The 13330-nt window shown below is 41.9% G+C and overlaps 1 protein-coding gene across 4 annotated transcripts in view; it reads right to left on the reverse strand.

Moving 5' to 3' along the window:
• LRRC8B (leucine rich repeat containing 8 VRAC subunit B) overlaps positions 1–13330 on the reverse strand; it is a 67345-nt gene that overhangs the window by 33839 nt on the left and 20176 nt on the right. Inside the window, exon 1 of one of the 4 annotated variants that reach the window (XM_046010464.1) lies at positions 5466–5487. The exons of 2 other annotated variants lie outside the window; for them this stretch is intronic. The gene's annotated coding sequence lies outside the window, so the exon portion shown is untranslated. Of the gene's footprint in view, positions 1–3831; positions 3932–5465; positions 5488–13330 lie in introns of those variants that run through there. One more of the 4 variants, XM_046010463.1, reaches the window with a different exon arrangement.

Consider the following 13330-nt stretch of genomic DNA (forward strand, 5'->3'; position numbering starts at 1 on the left):
TGAATGAGTCACCTCGCCTCATTTGACCTGACTTTCCTTACTTGCCACATTGGAGGGAAAGCCAAATGATCGATAGACCCTCCAATTCCAACATCCTACTGTTCTCTGAGTTGATTAATTGCAGCTGGAGCTGAGGGACACTTAATCTGAAAAGACTCCTCTGGAGTGGCAAGAATTGAACAGGGATTTTAAAAAAATGGTGACAGCACCAGGGAAAACATGAACTCAAAGACAAAGAGAGCAATGAACGGTCTATGATTGGCAACTAATAAATCCATCTCGCTAAAAGGAGAGTAAAAGTGGGTCACAGCAAGAAAAGAAGGTCATTGGGCCAAGCATAATAACAAGAGCACAGATTTTAATTGAAGGTAAAAAGGTAACTGAGAACCATGTAAGAGGCCTAATACAGATCCATCCCTGGGGCACCGGGGTTCCCCAGGATTCAGTTCTTGGCCAGTAGCTTCTCTGCTCATGCACAGGTGTTCCTCAAGTGAAATTCCCTACTCTAAAAGATCATCCGCCACCTCTATGTAGGGGATCCCCAAAACGACATGGTGAGCCCTGCTCTCTAACTCTGAGCCTCCAAATCGTCTCCCTAACAGCTTCCTGGCTATCCACTGAGATGTGTGGAAGCAACTAACACACAGCATGTCCCAAACTAAACCCACCACTTCTGCCCACACCCACACGAAATCAATCCACATTTCTTGGGTCCCTGAATGTTGGTAGCAACATCAAGAGCTCCGGCACCTGCCCCAAACCTTCTTTCCTTTTATTCCCTCAAATCTACCTGTTTTTGTCTTAAACTAGCCCCTTCTGCAGCCCTGCCACCACTGTCTTGGGTGGAGCCTGCTGAATCTTTGCGGAAGACAACCGAAGTGTTTTCCTATCTTGCCCTCCTTGGTCCCCTTTCCAAAAGGGAGTCAGGGAGCCCTTTCTAAAACATATCAAACCTTCCTGATTTGGTTTTGTTGTTGTTGTTGTTATAAAGTAAAAATAATATCACTGGGAGGGATGGGGAGGCCTTGCAATGGAATGTGATGGGAACAAATGCTATCCAGCTTCTCCTGCCGTTTTATTGGTTCTTGCTACTTCCTTCCCAAGAATGTGAGGGCTTGACTCCAAAAGGCTGGGCTGACTAGGTCACATATTCTGTGATCATCACTCACTTGGGACTAGCCGGACTAGGAAGAAAGGATGCTTCACCCTATGGCTCGCTGTGGGCACTCATCCAACCCGACAAGTCAGGTAGGCTCCCCCTCCCCCCAACTGCAGCTCACACTGCCTGTGTCATGGGACTAGTGCTGTGAGAAGGGATTTTTAAAGCCTTTAGCTCTGTTTCTACCTACATGTTACTGATATCTATGCTCCCAAAGACTGGGCATTTTTACAGAAATTTTCTCCTCCTTGGGCAGCAGCAGTCATTGCTACGGCAGTCAGTTCTGGGATATAGAGTGATTGCTTGTTCTGCTGATGTGTTGCCCTCTAAATGTTCTGGAGTTGCATTAGGTAAGTGTAAACCACCCAACTTTTATTTATTTTTATATTTCTTACTCCCTTACTGCTGGGGCCCTGTTGCTCATCAAGTGAAACCTCACTTCTTCATTCAGCGCACAAGCATGAATTAGAGGCAGGGGCTGGTCTTCCGTGGCTACAATGTGGGAAACGTGTACTTGGAGTCCCCGGCCTGCTTCCACCACCATCTGCATGCCCTTAAGCAAATCAGCTCATCCAACCCAGGCCTGAGTCCTCACCTTTACAACGTGGACAATCATACAGGCCCCAAGGGTTGATACTGGTGGTAAAATAAATATTGCGGAAGTACTTTGGAATCATTAAAATGGCATATAAATATAAGGGTGATCTCTTATAAAGACTTTTTTCTTTTTTTTGTTTGCTGGTAAAATAATTTTAAGAGAGGATACCTTTGGCCTTGGAATATTATCTTAAATCGAAACAAAGCAACCCATGAAGTGAGCGTTCTTTATACCACTTTGATTCCAAGGAAACAAAGCAGCAAGAGTCACAAGGTCAATGACACCTCCTAACATTTAAGCCCACTACAAAAGCCAAAGGGGATTTTTCCAAAAGGTCCAGGGGTCCAGGCAGATATATGTAGTCCAAACACACAACTGTGCAGTGAGACAACAGCGAATGTAAAAAATTCTTTTCCAAACCAACCTTGCAATAATGCACTAATAACGGACCATTTATATTCTGTCCATCGAAGAAAGAAAAGAGGGAAAGATGACATAACACCCACAACCTCCGGCTCTCCGTGCTCACAAAGTGCAGCCATGTCTATCTGCCCAGCCCAGAGAAGGCCTTCTGGAACATTCCGGTCAGCTGAATCGCTTCTCTCTTCCATGGCAGAAGGTGTGGGAAGAGTGAAGCATCCAGCAAGAGCGTGAGCAGAGAAACAGTTCAGTTTTGAAAGAGCAAGCTTTTCTGGCATCTGTGTTTCTGGTAAAAGTCCACGTTCATCTTGGGGTTAAAGCAGTGCTTCACATTTGCAGCTCGGCTGTGGTTCCCGGTCAGAATCACTGATTTCCATTTGCTCCTCTGCTGGAGCAGAAAAATAGCTGGTTTACATCTAATGTAACCACGGTGAGATGTCTTTTTTCTGACACCATGTGGGTGCCCTCCCACGCAGTCCTGTTCTGATACTAACTACCTTGAGTCAGCCTAAGACTCCAACAGGTTTAAGGGCTCAGTCCCAAAAGACTGACCCCACTTCGACACTGGTCCTAAGTCCCAGGACCCTGACAACCTGCTCTTCTGTTTGACTTGGTTAGCAATCCAAGGGTTCCCATAACCCTCTCCTTAAGTTTGATAATTCCCTTGAATGACTCAGAGAATTCAGGAAAACACAAACCAGCAGGTTTATTGTAAAGGACATAACTCAGGAACAGCCAAATGGAAGAGATATCTAGGGCATGGTACTTGGTGGTAGTCTTGGTGGGGGAGGGGGAGGGAGGGTGGAATTCAGATTCCATGCCCAGTCTGAATATGTCAACCTCCCAAGCACCAATTGGGAAGTTCACCAAACCCTATCATTGAGAGTGTTTATAGAAGTTTCATTACATAGGCATGGTTGGTTAAGTCACTGGCCACTGGCAATGAAAAATCTCCAGCCCTTCCCCCTCCCCTGAGGTCAGGGTTGGGGGTGGTAGATGGAAAGTTCCAACCCTCTAATCCCATGGTTGGTTCCTCTGGTGACTAGCCCCCAACCTGAAGCTCTCCGTAGGCCCATCCAGAGTCACCTCATTAGCAAAAACTCAGGTATGGCTGAGAGGGGATCATTATGAGTAACCAAGGATGTCCTACTGGGAAATTTCAAGGGTTTTAGCACTGTGCCAGGAACGGGGGACAAAGACCAGATACAATATTGTACCACGTACAGTGTGTAGCACAGCACTGCATAAGAACAGTAACACCTGAGGGCTAATTGTCATTCGAAATTGTTGCAATTTGAAAGAGTGCCAAGCAGTTCACTTAGAAGATCAAACTCACCTTCAAGGCCCCACCAGGACAGTCATTTAAGTCACAGATTTCCAGAGTCAATGACTTACATTCTCCCTAAGGAAAGCCTTTCCTGACCATTCTGACCAAGCCCGTCACAATGAGCTCCTTCAGTCTTCTCTCATGCTCACAGTGCTTATCACACACCTTCATGCAGTTCAATTAAAAGTTTATTTCTCTCCCACTAAACTCTAAGGTCTAGGAGGTCTGATCGTGTGTCATGCTGTTTTCAACCCCCCCCCCCCCATTCTTACAGTCAGAAGCTGCTATTAAACATTACATGAATGGATGAGAGAATTAAAATTAGACCTGTTGCCTGGAACAAAGATCACAGCAACTTCCTACGATCACCACATCATCGTGTCTTCAATTCTCCAAATTCCACTTGACATGCAAAGGTCCCTGAGTCATTTAGCAGATTCAAGCTCTATCAGCAAAGAAGAAAGATTCAGCTCAGCCATGGTATTAAGAATAATTTCAGGTCATTCAGGGCATACTGAAGTGACAGAGTAAGGTCCAGCTTCTACAAGAACCTACAAAGAACGAATAGGAATCAGGTAGAATGCTTACACTGCAAAGATAACGGACTGTTTCTGCACACTGGCTTGGCTTTGGGCTTTAGAACTCAACAGGGCCCTGCAGTTTCATCTGGTGTTAGCAAAGCAGGGAAATCATGTTCCCTCTGGGAACTTTAGAGTTTTGATGGCTTCTAGGGAGACAAAAGTCACATTCCCCATCTGGAAGTTTAACACATGACTTCTAAATCAGGGTGGGGCTTCGTCTGGCTCAGTGATAAATTCAGCTGCCTAAGAAGCACAGTCTCCGGGTTAGTGACCTAAGTTTCTCCTTTGTACCCAGCAAATGAATCTACGGTTATTTCTTAGCAACCAGACTTGAAAGGCAGAAAGATTGTGCCAAGAAAGCTAATGGTGTGTTTTTTTTTTTTTTTTCTCTGTCCCTTTTTCTTCCCCTTACCACACACAAGAAATAATATTTTTCCATTCATATTTGACAACACCATCTGTTTTTATTGTGAAAAGCCTTACCCATTCAGGGAAGGCCACAACTTAGCTGCCGCTAGTTGAAGGGATGTAGAAATAAAGAGGACCCTATGTACCACCAACTGCATCATAGCCAGGATGGGATCCCAAAAGAAAGTATGATAGGATATTTCATGCTTTAGTGAAATGAAGCATGAATACAAGCAAGCTCAAATGGATTACAGTTGCATTGCAGAGCAGTATACACCAAAGGCATAATGGTTACTGCAGAGGAGTTATGAGTGGGCCAAGAAAGATGCCTAAGATTTATTGAGGTGGGAGGCAAAGGGACAAGAATTTAAAACAGAGCACAAAGTATTTTATGTGGAGCTGTGGAGGTATGGAGGAACAAATAAAGAAGGTAGGAGGATGCCAAGGTGAATTTTAGGAGTTAGTGAAGAGACATATACTGATGGAGACATATACTGATGGAGATAAGTAGATTAGGGTTAAATAGTAAAGAAAGTCTCCAATGTCAGGCTAAGAACTTTTCAAGACATAATTCAGGCCTTATTAGTGCATGATAGGCACCTGAGAAATGACTGTTTTAGAGCCACTTTGTCAGTTTAATATTACTTTTAGAATCAACAGCCAAATATTTTTATGAGAGCAGAAAGTAATTCAGATTTGATCATATAACCAGTAGGGAACACTTGATGGCATCTGAGCAAGGGAATGATGGAAAAAGACATTTAAAGGCATATTAGTGTGTATTAGGGAAATTAACTTGAAAGCATCAGGAAGGATTCACTGTGGGGGGTTTGAACACAAGAACAGGAAGCCTACTTCTATATTAGGGTATATATCTGATCACCTCATAAAATAAAACATAAGTGGACTGCACAACACAAATATCAAGTAGAAAAACAGTTATGCTTAAAACAACTAAACTTTCAGGGGCACCTGGGTGGTTCAGTCAATTGAGCATCGGACTCTTGATCTTGTTCAGGTCTTGATCTCAGGGTTCGGGGTTCAAGCTCCACGTCTGGCTCCACGCTGGGTGTACAGCCAACCTAACAAAACATTTTAACTTTCCGATTAGTGGGTCAAATGACGTACCTGGACAAAACAAATAGATTTTGAAGGAGCAGACTTTTCCTGTTTCACTGGTGTTTTCAAAAGAGAAATGGATTTGATCAGTCGTGTTTTTGTTTTTGTTTTTTGCTTTTTTTTTGTTTTGTTTTTAACATTAGATGATACCTGAATACTTTGGTGAAATCAGATACTTTGGGGGTAAAAACATCACTTTTAGAATTAATAGCCAAATACTTCATGCAGTGCTGTCACACACAAGAAGAGTCATCTTAAAACACACACAAAATGGTGCCAGACAGACTAGGAGCTATGTGAAACACACCATAAGTAAGCCATCATCTTAAGAATATACTGGGCCCTTCTGGAAAAGTCCTTAGGCATTATGTCACTCACCATGCAATCAAGCCTCTGCTTAAAATCAAGTTACAATTACTCTAATTATGGGCCAACATTTCATTTGTTTCACAAGCACAGCCTAATCAAACAGTTCTGTAGACAACTTGACCACAAGGTAACTTAATTAACTTCAGTGCCAAAGGTTTCTTTTTTTTTTTTTTTTTTTTTATTGTTTTTTAAGTCTTCTTTGGGCAACTGATTGGCCAGTTCAGGCGTCAGAAATCTTACTATAAAAATTACTACATGAACTAAATCAAAATCAAACCCAAATGCTTTCATCCATGACAAAATCATATTCTTCTTTCACAAATGCTTCATTTAAATATTTCCCAGCAACAACAGGCTTGTGTGGAACACCAGGAAGTGAAACCAAGTATGATCACATTGTGAAAGCCGAGTAAAAAGAAAGAATGCATTGGAATTAGCTGAGGCACTGTTAAAATTTGTTTGAAAGCCCCTTCCTTTGGAAACTTCAATTTAATTAAAGCAGCAATAAGAGGAATTTAAAAGCATACGTCTTCATTTTGTTGTTCCGCAATTTCCCCGCTATTCTATGCAGATGTCTTGTCCTGTAGCCAGGCTGGATCATCTGATATGTGAGCACTCGCCCAGCCTGAGTGGTGAGCGGAGAACACGGTTTTAAGGGAGCATTTTCCACGCCACTAAATCTACTCTGAAACAAAACAATCACAAATCCTTAATGACTTGCTTTGGAGAAACACACCCCTGGCTTCTAAGGTATGGAGCAAATCCCTCTTCTCCTAATTGTGTTGCTGGGGCTCCTAGCATTCTCTTATCTTCCACAAATTAGGAATTCCCTGAAAAGAGGAACTGTATTCTACTGTTTGTTTAGTTTGTTTTTTAACTGAGTACTGAGACTTGGTGGCACAGGCATTGGAAGAGTTATGAGTACTGAATGGTTATTCTTATAGTTCAAGGAGAGTGTAATCCAGGAAGAGTTGCCAGTTGATAGCTTTCTTCGAAGCTGGACACTAAGCTGAATCAGAAACTCCACCACTCCACCAGCCTCTCTCTTGCTCCCAGGAAATTACCAGTGGGAGAGGGGCTAGAAGATACTCTTGCAAAAATGAGCTCTTATGTGGTAATGATTCTTCCTTATTCTTATTAATTTTAAGTATGATTTGAATAAGCTTAATCTTATAATGCTGTACTTTTGGACACTTCTTAGCAATTTAAATAAACAGTTTCTGGAAGTACCTGTGGCTTTATCAAGTGATCAGGGACTCCCATCATTGCACAAACACATTGCAAATGTGAGTGTCAGTGGCACCCTGCAGATGAGGCAGACTACTCGTGCCAAGGAAAAAGAGAGGAGAAATGTGAGTAATTACAAGCAGGGATAGATAAATCCATTGGCATGTACACGTGTGCACAGAAACATACTGTGTGTGTACATGGATGTGTGACAGTAGGAAAATTATATGGGTAGTGAATTCAACAAACATTTGAGAGCCTAATCTGTCTTAGAACTATTACTTTTAGGAAAGTGAGGCAACTCTACTGCTTGGGTATAAAAAATTCGCAGAGACAGCCTAGGAGTTGAATCTTGAGCTTGTCCATGGACCCACAAAAGAAGTCAGAAAGAAGAGGCAGGCCAATTCCCTAGATGGGCTCTTTCTTTCCAGTCATCTTGCTTTCTTCCTGTTTCTGTCTCTCCTTGTACCAAATACTATTCTTTCCTATCGTGCCTGAAACTTTACACTTTTATTCATTGGATTCTCTTGACGGGAAAATTAATTAAAACATTAAGATTAAATGTTTGCAAGGTGTGGGGTGGATAAGACAGGAAGGAATAATGGTAAATGAGAATTCATTTCATTTTTGTATTTCGTCTTACATCTATCGTTAAAATACGCTTAAAAGTTAGGAAGATGGGAAATACACTAAGTGATTAGGCAACAGGAAAATACATTATCAACATCAAACAATATCAAAATATATTACAAACAGTATATAGTTGAAACAACAACAAGACATCTTGTGAACATTTTGTGAACATGAGCTTGAGCCAATAACTGACACCAACCATTGTGCTCTTGCTACCATCCAAAGCTGCCTCGTACAAAGGTCAACAAAGTTATGACTGAGGGACTACAGAAAGCAGCCTGGGTGATTGGATCTGAACCTGTAGGGATAGGCAGGAGCTGAACCAGAAAGAACTTCAGTTGTAGAAGAGCAAGAACAGAGAGGTCTGGAGTTAAGAGCAACAGATAGCAAGTCCCACTGAGGAGAGAATGTTCACAGTCAGAGGGAGATGACTTTGCAAATAAGTGACTTGGTGAGGACCTTTAGGATGAAGGTTCCAGAATGAAGAGTATGGCTTGACTTGACTCACAGAAGAGATTCTAAAACAGAATGCAAGCCATGTTTCAGGAAGACTAACCTGGGGCTGGGGAGCACAGGAGGTACAGGGGCAAGAGAAGAAAGCGAGACAGAATGAAGGCAAAGGAACCAGGTAGGATACTACCTCAGTAATTCAATAACTAAGCAGCAAAGACTTGACCTGGGGAGTGTCAGTGAAAATGACCAGGGATAAAGGAATTTAGTAGTATTACGAGGGAAAACCTGAAATATACTGGCTGGTGGGAGAGATGGGGACAGGAAAGAGGAACCAAGCTGGGCTAATAAAAGGCTTTAATCATACAGTGCTAGTTATTATTCCAATATTCACTGAAAGACCAATGAGCAAGCCCATGAATTTCGGTTTCATTCTAAATCAAGAATAATTTGTTAACCTAATTAAGGTTTCAGACCTTTATAAGGGGTCTGGCATAGCTAAGTTTTGACTGAATATTGGTCTCAAGAGTGAAGCCAGTTGGAAAGCTGAGGAAGGTGAGACAAAAGGACATTTAGGGTCAGGTCATAAAGAGACATGGGCACCATGTCATGGAGTCAATGAGAGGTTTTATGCAAGGGGATGACATGATCTGGTGAGTTCAAATTTTAAGTTCAGAAATGTAGAATTTACTGCTTTGGTGGGAGCATGGGGGATTCATTAGGAGGTGAAATATACAACGTGGGTAGAGTACCAGATCAATAGTTGAAGGGGTAAAACAAGAAAGAAGGTTTGAACTAAGATGTGCTTAGATGGGAAGAGGAAAGGAGATAAAGGAAACACTTTTAAGCACCTTCAGGAGGGTACTAAACAGCTTATGGACATGGATTCCAGGGTTACTCAGGTATTGCTCAGGACTTGGTGGCAGACTAGATATTCAGGACTCCCAGGGCTCAAGGACAAGTGACCACCCTAGTCTTGGCCAAGGGTCAATTGTGAACATTTGTGGAGGAGACTGATGAGTGTGGTTTTTAAAACCCTAAGTTTGTAGTACACTCTAGGGAAAAGAGGACACATAAATGAATTTGTTACGCTGCACATTTTTGGCACTGACTCTGGCTAATACTGGGTTGAAAAGCTTGGTAACTTGGAAAAAATATTTAAAATAAAAAACTTAAGGTAGTCTGGTCCATCTCCTATAAAAAATTACTTACACATTCCTTTCTAAATATTTCCATTTAAAGATGAGACTAAATTTTTATGAAGGCAATCAACTGGACTAATATATAACACCTGTATTTTGTTGTTTTTTTTTTTTTAAAAGATTTTATTCATTTATTTGAAAGACAGAAATTACAAGTAGGCAGAGAGAGAGGAGGAAGCAGGCTCCCTGCTGAGCAGAGAGCCCAATGCGGGGCTCGATCCCAGGACCCTGGGATCATGACCTGAGCTGAAGGCAGAGGCTTTAACCCACTGAGCCACCCAGGCGCCCCATAACACCTGTATTTTGTAATACACACACGCATGCACTCACCCTCTTTGCTTTGAATGGCTTCTACTTGTCTGTCCAGCTGGAGGTAAACAAGATGGGAAGTAATCAAAGACACCTGACAGTAATCAAAGCCTCCTTACTGTGAGGGCTCCATTGCCTTCCTGATCATGAACTGCCAACTCTCTCACAAAATATATGTGTATATATTTCCTTTTACTTCAGTGTTAAAAAAAAAGCTGCTCCCTCTCCCATGGTACTTCAACTTTCATTTGTGCTCTAAACTTACTGGTGGTAAAAACAGTGAATATATTTGGTTTATCAACAGAGTTAATAGAAACACGAAGGAATTCCAGATGTGGTGTGTTTTGTACCTTTGTAACTATCAATCTCTGCTAGCTTTGATAGAGTTGAAAAATGTATCCTTGGGGAAATCTAATTCTGGAGAATATTTCCTGTTTTGCTCTTTGCTAATTTATCTCTGTTTAATGTACTATAGAATTATTTAGTCTACTCTCTAGATCTACCCATTAGGCAGTAAGCTCGGAGAACACAGGGCTTTTACCTGGAGGGTGCACTGAGGTATGTCAGCACTTAGCCAGATAGTAGGGGCTTGATAAATTATCATGGAGTGAATCAATCACAGTCCTGCGATTCTTATACTTGAAGAATTTAACATGTGTTTTTCCTTAGCATTCATGTCTCAGTCTGCAAGCTTCAACTTAATCTTGAACCATGATTTCTATTTATAGACTCTGAAGAAATTCTTTCAGGACTTATGCCGTGGTGGGACCCCAGGAGGTACTGCAGTTGTGGATGCAAAGGAGTTAACATGGGGAAAACTGCAGCCAGGTCTGAAAATGTCTCAGGTACCCCAGGTGACCCCTCTGTCCAGCTCTGTCTTAGGAGGATGAGTCATGGTTTCTGTCCTACCCATGCCGCACTCACTTCTGGTTTCCTGATCTTGATTCCTGTTTCAGTCTAGGCTTCCTTTTGGCATTCTGACCCGGATTACCTGAGTTTGAATCTGTTGTTTTCATTGCTTGACACTGTGATTCCACCCCTCCACCACCCACCATGGTTAAACCTACAGAACAGTCTAGGTCTGTCTTTCCACATGGACCAGAGACTCACATAACTTAAAATAATGACACAGATATTCTAGACTAGTTTCTCTTCAAGGTTCTTACTGTCCTTCCCTATGCCCATTATACAACATAGTAATTTCCTCACCACGCCATTTGATGGGACAATCACAGTGACCACTTGTGTTCCCTCACTCATAATAATTCTTTTTTCTGGTCAACTGGATTGAGTTAGTATGAATTATTACACAAAGACAAGAAGAAGTTATTACCATAATCTAAGTTCTTATTAAGAATGAAGTGAAAAAGACTTTAAACTTAGGGGAAAAGAGATATATTCTATGTAAGCTATGCTACACATTTTCCATTTGACGTCTAGGTACGTGCAAGGAAATACACTGTGTTTGTGTACTCTTTGGGAAATGCAGTCAGTATGTAACCCATGCTATGCTTCTGAAGCCACTGGCTTGGGTCTAATTGAATTTATAGGCCAACAATTCTAAACACATCACGTGTATCAGCAAGGCAATGTTTAGAAAGGCTCTCATCATCTGCACAGAAGACAATTCACTTGACAGCACTCCTTTCTTGAGCAATGACTCAAGCTAGCTAGACTGGAAAATAAATCTGAAGGGTACACAGCTGTCATGTAATCTGAAGTAGCCCTCTGAGCAATAACTTGATTCATTTTCTCCTATTTGTACCACTGGTTCTGCAAACAGGATTGCAATCCAAAAAATGTATTTTTCCCCCACTATGAAAAGAGAGCTTTTCAGGGTCCTAGGGAGGGTTCTCCTGGATTCCTCGGTCCTCATGGGTATGGCAAACAGCACATCATGATTTCTTGATTTTATTTCAAGAGAAACAGCCATTTAAACTCAGTGATCTATGTGAACCAGTTACAAATAGGGTTCTACAATTAGAGAATAATACTTTATCAAAGGAATATTGCCATCAAAGTTTGAGGGGCTGACGAGTACCAGACAATCAACTGGGTACAAGCAACTTATCTATTTTCATTGCAGCATTCCTTAATTGTTGTTTTGACTTTTTATTATGGAGAATGTTAAACATACATAAATGTAAAGAGAAGGGTATAAGGAGGCCAATGTGCCCACCACTCTGATATAACAATCAAAACATCCACCCTCACTGGATTACTTGAAACAAATTCCAGAGATCATAGTTTATCCTATTTCAGAATGTTATCTCTAAAAGGTAGAGAGTCTTTAAAACATCTAACTGGAACACCATAATCATACCCCGTATGCTGGTACGTATTCAACAATCAGTTCTCCACGGGGGAAGAAAAGGCCCGATTCGCAGCCTTTGCCACTTCAAATGGCGTAAGTATTCCCACCACAGCCCCTTTCAAGCTACTAACATGACAGCACTGAAGGCGGGGTTGAGAAGAAATGTGCAGACACCGTGAAATGGGACTTGTGCGATGCAGATACCGGAGACATAAGTCATCTTAGGGGCGTGGATAATAGCACAGTATAGTAAAATCATTAGGAAGTAATGAGTTTGAGTGTCACGTTCGTTTTAATATCTTATGTTTCTGTAATTGTTTCACGGCTGTGTTTAACAGCCGGCTTGCAAAAGTTCCTGACAATAGAGCAGTGCGCTCTTGTCTGCCTAGCATTCCACTGAATCATATCCAAATGATTAATAATTCCTTAATATTACCAACTTTCCAAATGGCTGACATGTCTTTCCTCTTTTCTTCTCAGTGGTGGAGAAACATTATAAACAGGAAGGAAGAAGGAGCTTTGTTTCACAAGCTACAGTAAAGCATCGGCCTTTCCAAATGGTTCAGAGCCGCTGTGTACAGCTCCGTCTGCTGTTAAAATCTGTTTTCAGGAGATTAGACACCACCACACACACGTACCTTCATATTACTAGAGAATCATAGTAATGGTTTTATTTCCTTTTAACTGCCCACTATTAGGCCCACGAGAGAGGAGGGGAGAGCGAGAGAGAAAAAGGGCAGGAGAGGACTTGGCAGAAGGGAAAATAAGTCCGTTCCAGGTAGACAAGCTTTACGTTAATGAAGTGTTCTGCTAGCAAGATTCTCAACAAGATGTGAGACACTCCTCTGTCCCTGAGGGGTCCCACCATGGAAACTCGGGCTTATAAAAAGCCCCTTTTAAATGTGCCTTTCAGAACTGAATATACCAGTTGAGATGGAGTGGGGCCTACCCAGATTTAAGTGGGTTGTGGCCATCCTTCCATCCTTGATGAGGATGGCAGACTGTACTTCAACTCCACCTTGACCTCATGCTAAGACTCAAGTCCAGTCAACAAAGTCTAGTGTCTATCAGTACTCACCCACACTCCACAGGGTAGAATCACAAATACCCTCTCCCACCAAATCTGATACCCAACTGCCTTCCCCACTATGCTTTTGAACAAACCCTTCATTCCAGGTAGGCCAGCCTACCGACTTTCTGTACGATTTTTGTAT

Source organism: Meles meles, chromosome 1 (genome assembly GCF_922984935.1).
Source record: "Meles meles chromosome 1, mMelMel3.1 paternal haplotype, whole genome shotgun sequence".
Taxonomy (NCBI): Eukaryota; Metazoa; Chordata; class Mammalia; order Carnivora; family Mustelidae; genus Meles; species Meles meles.